Genomic DNA, 5,076 nt, shown 5'->3' with positions numbered 1-5,076 from the left:
CCCGCTGTGTGTTGACCTCGGACGCAGAGCCAGGACTTGAGCCCAGGCACCTGAAGAGGGGATGTGGGTGTTCACGGGGCCTATCACCCGCCCCGTCACGCAGGGCACAGACTGAGGACTCGCCGTTGGGAACATTTGTACGGATTTCAACGGGCTCATCTTTCTAAGTGTCGGCGATTCGCGATTCTCATTTCAAAGCCAGCGTCCTTCAGCTGTGGTCTGAAAGCAAAGGACGGTGCCGGGGAACCCTGCATCAGGGTCTGGGAAGACGCGTCCTGGGGTGGCGTCATCAAAGCTGGCGCAGTGCCACCAGCACACGGGCCTGGAAGCACACTGGGGACTCTACGCAGCCAGGAGCGCCTCATTGATCCTGGGCCAAACACAGCGATCTGACCATCCAGTGCTCAGAGCCCCCGGGTGCTGCCCCCACCCCCTGGTCCTGGTAGAATTTGAACCTGGGGCTGTGGAACAGAACAAGAGCCCAGTATCAGACCTCTCGAGGGTGTGCTGTGGGATCCTCGCACAGTCAGAGCCCTGGCCCTTGGACGTCTGTGGCCCTGAGTCCCGGCCTCACCCTGACCTGCAGAACGGTGTGCACCTGCGGGGGCTCCTCCACCTGCTCCCTGAAGTCTGACCACGCCCACACGGTGCTGTGAGAGGTGGAGGTGGGCGTTGCACGCTGGACACTGCCCTTCTCTGGCCCTGTCCTGGTCACGCCCACACTCAGGGCACGGTTGAGGTGGCCGTGCTGGGTGTGGGACCACGACAGCTGATACAGCTCTTCCTTACACCGGGTTCATCATCTTTCCGGCAAATCGCTCACTTGGACATCCAGATGAAGCGCACATTTCCCCGAGAACGTGGGCTGGAGAAGCGACGACTGGTGTTGCACGCCACTTTCTCAGAGGGAGGAGACGCCTGACTGTTTGCACATCCGTGTGCACAGGACGGCCGCCTGGTGATGAGTCTGCCGTACGCAAATCGCGGGTCTGCAGAGGTCCCATCTCCACGCATGCTCCTGAACGCACGGGCTGCCCCTTTAAGACAGGAGTCGGTTTAGAATTAATCTGACTTCTGGGGGCTGGGTGGGGGCGCCACGGCAGAGGGAACAGGGTCCTGGCAGAACGAACCGGCCAGGCTAGGTGAGGCCTCTTGGTCAGCTGGTGTAGCCGGGCGGGGGGGGGGGGTGGCTCGGCCGCTCATGGGGAGGATGCTGGAGGATTTCTCAGAGACATGGTCCCCAGCCCCCCAGGGACCCCTCCAGAACGCCCTGGGCAAGCGGCGTGGGGTGGGGTCTTGCTGGTCTTTGTGCGATGCCAGAGACCCTGACCTCAGGAAACAGCCGCCTGCTTCCGTGTTCGTCCTGACTCCAACGCTTACACACGCGGCACAGACGCCTGCTGCTGGCGGGCGTGCCGTGTCGCCACACTTGGAGTCTCTGTCAGTCGGGACCGCCGCCACGTGCCGGCTCCCGCAGGCTCTGTCGGGCTGTGCTGCCGGCCTCCTCCCCCGTGAGCGGCTCCCCCCCGGCCAGGGTCACGGGAAGGGGCTGAGGGCGCCTCCACTTCCTGGACGCTTTGTTCCCTGCCTTGCCTGGGTGTCTGGGGCGCCGTGAGCCTCACGGCTGTGCAGGTGCCGCACCTGCCCGCCCCTCCTCCCAGGGGAAGCGTGGGTCCTGGCCGGGGGCTGTTCAGCTCGTGCAAACTGGGCTGCTGACCTGTCTCTCCGTGTCCCAGGAGCACCTGTGTGATTAGGGGCCACGCAGCTCTGTGGGGGTCCCAGCCTTGCCACCCGTGTCCCGCTCGGTGGCCCCATGGGCTGTGGGGTCCCCTTGTACTCTAGGCTTGTCACTTTGAGCAGCCCCAGGGTGAGACAGAGCATGGAAGAGAGAGCGTCCCCACCCCACCCCCAGCTGGGGGAGGGGCCGCACTGTGGAGCCCCGCCCCCTGTGACTCCTCTCCCTCTGGCCAGGGTGTTGAGGGCCACCTGGAGGTCCGGGAGACAGCAGACAGAGGCCGCCGGGGGGACTGGAACCCAGGAGCAGGGGCCCGGGAGAAGATGGCTGACGCGGCCAGGGCACCCAGGAAGGACGGCAGGACCAAGGAGATGCAGGTGAGCCGAGCGGGGGGACACTCACCATGAGCCTGGCCTGTGCTGGCCTCTCCTGGGGGACTGAAAGTGCACTAAGAGTTCGGCGTCCCTCCCTGGACCTGGGAGATGGCTGTTAAAGCAGATCAGAACGTTTGCCTGCCTCCCAAGCCCCTGCCCTCCCCTTCCCTGCCCTGGCCCAGCCAGTGCGCCCATGAAAGCCCCCAGCCCCCAGTGTGGTGGACCCCGCGCCCCTTCTGTCTCGGGCTGAGCCTGCGCTGGGTCGCGTGCCGAGCTCGAAGCACCAGGGCTGCCTCTCTGTTCAGGGCAGCAGAGGGGTCTGTGTGTGCCGGGGGTGCGGGGGTGCGGCCGCCACAGCCTGCACGCAGACCCCTCCACGCCCCCGGGGGCCGAGGTCACCCTGCCCTGGCCTCTCCCCTCTCACCACCACTCCAGCTCCTGCCCGGCGTCCTGAGTTTCAAACGCCCCCCAGACGCCGAGGGGCCGTCTCAGGGCCTGGGGTACACGGACGTGAGTCCAGGTCCGAGCGTGTCAGGGGACGCAGGAGGCAGCCAGGGGACTGCTTTGGGGGTGGCAGAGGCTCTGAGGGGCAGCCCCGCCCCCCGAGTCAGCACCCCTGGGTGCCAGAGCTGCTCCCACCGAGAGCTGGGCCCTGGAGCCTCAGGGCACTTCCGCAGGGAGAGCACCGCCGGCTGCTAAGGGAGCTCCCAGGGCCACTCAGCACCTTCCACACCCAAGCCAGGGGCACAGGGTCTCTGTCATGGGCAGGGGTCTCGTGGTGGGCAGGGGTCTCCGTGGTAGGCAGGGTCTCTGTGGTGGGCAGGGGTCTCTGTGGTAGGCAGGGGTCTCTGTGGTAGGCAGGGGTCTCTGTGGTGGGCAGGGGTCTCTGTGGTAGGCAGGGTCTCTGTGGTGGGCAGGGGTCTCCGTGGTAGGCAGGGGTCTCTGTGGTGGGCAGGGGTCTCTGTACTGGGGAGGGGTCTCCATGGTGGGGAGGGGTCTCTGTGGTAGGCAGGGTCTCTGTATTGGGGAGGGGTCTCCATGGTGGGGAGGAGTCTCTGTGGTGGGCAGGGGTCTCTGTAACGGGGAGGGGTCTCTGTGGTAGGCAGGGGTCTCTGTACTGGGGAGGGTCTCCATGGTAGGGAGGGGTCTCTGTGGTAGGCAGGGTCTCTGTATTGGGGAGGGGTCTCATGGTGGGGAGGGGTCTCTGTATTGGGGAGGGTCTCCATGGTGGGGAGGGGTCTCTGTGGTAGGCAGGGGTCTCTGTACTGGGGAGGGGTCTCATGGTGGGGAGGGGTCTCTGTGGTAGGCAGGGATCTCTGTGCTGGGGAGGGGTCTCCATGGTGGGGAGGAGTCTCTGTGGTAGGCAGGGGTCTCTGTACTGGGGAGGGGTCTCCATGGTGGGGAGGGGTCTCTGTGGTAGGCAGGGGTCTCTGTACTGGGGAGGGGTCTCCATGGTGGGGAGGGGTCTCTGTGGTGGGCAGGGTCTCTGTACTGGGGAGGGGTCTCCATGGTGGGGAGGGGTCTCTGTGGTAGGCAGGGTCTCTGTACTGGGGAGGGGTCTCCATGGTGGGGAGGGGTCTCTGTGGTAGGCAGGGTCTCTGTATTGGGGAGGGGTCTCCATGGTGGGGAGGGGTCTCTGTGGTGGGCAGGGGTCTCTGTACTGGGGAGGGGTCTCCATGGTGGGGAGGGGTCTCTGTGGTAGGCAGGGTCTCTGTACTGGGGAGGGGTCTCCATGGTGGGGAGGGGTCTCTGTGGTAGGCAGGGTCTCTGTACTGGGGAGGGGTCTCTGTGGTGGGCAGGGTCTCTGTATTGGGGAGGGGTCTCCATGGTGGGGAGGGGTCTCTGTGGTGGGCAGGGTCTCTGTACTGGGGAGGGGTCTCCATGGTGGGGAGGGGTCTCTGTGGTAGGCAGGGGTCTCTGTACTGGGGAGGGGTCTCCATGGTGGGGAGGGGTCTCTGTGGTAGGCAGGGTCTCTGTATTGGGGAGGGGTCTCCATGGTGGGGAGGGGTCTCTGTGGTGGGCAGGGGTCTCTGTAACGGGGAGGGGTCTCTGTGGTGGGCAGGGGTCTCTGTACTGGGGAGGGGTCTCTGTAACGGGGAGGGGTCTCTGTACTGGGCAGGGGTCTCTGTACTGGGGAGGGGTCTCTGTGGTGGGCAGGGGTCTCTGTACTGGGGAGGGGTCTCCATGGTGGGGAGGGGTCTCTGTGGTAGGCAGGGGTCTCTGTACTGGGGAGGGGTCTCTGTGGTGGGCAGGGTCTCTGTACTGGGGAGGGGTCTCTGTGGTGGGCAGGGTCTCTGTACTGGGGAGGGGTCTCCATGGTGGGGAGGGGTCTCTGTGGTAGGCAGGGTCTCTGTACTGGGGAGGGGTCTCCATGGTGGGGAGGGGTCTCTGTGGTAGGCAGGGTCTCTGTATTGGGGAGGGGTCTCCATGGTGGGGAGGGGTCTCTGTGGTGGGCAGGGGTCTCTGTACTGGGGAGGGGTCTCCATGGTGGGGAGGGGTCTCTGTGGTAGGCAGGGTCTCTGTATTGGGGAGGGGTCTCCATGGTGGGGAGGGGTCTCTGTGGTGGGCAGGGTCTCTGTACTGGGGAGGGGTCTCCATGGTGGGGAGGGGTCTCTGTGGTAGGCAGGGGTCTCTGTACTGGGGAGGGGTCTCCATGGTGGGGAGGGGTCTCTGTGGTAGGCAGGGTCTCTGTATTGGGGAGGGGTCTCCATGGTGGGGAGGGGTCTCTGTGGTGGGCAGGGGTCTCTGTAACGGGGAGGGGTCTCTGTGGTGGGCAGGGGTCTCTGTACTGGGGAGGGGTCTCTGTAACGGGGAGGGGTCTCTGTACTGGGCAGGGGTCTCTGTACTGGGGAGGGGTCTCTGTGGTGGGCAGGGGTCTCTGTACTGGGGAGGGGTCTCCATGGTGGGGAGGGGTCTCTGTGGTAGGCAGGGTCTCTGTACTGGGGAGGGTCTCCATGGTGGGGAGGA

This window comes from Oryctolagus cuniculus, chromosome 5 (assembly GCF_051225735.1).
Source record: "Oryctolagus cuniculus isolate XC-2025 breed Fujian yellow rabbit chromosome 5, ASM5122573v1, whole genome shotgun sequence".
Lineage (NCBI taxonomy): Eukaryota > Metazoa > Chordata > Mammalia > Lagomorpha > Leporidae > Oryctolagus > Oryctolagus cuniculus.
Note: the sequence above shows the minus strand (reverse complement) of the source record.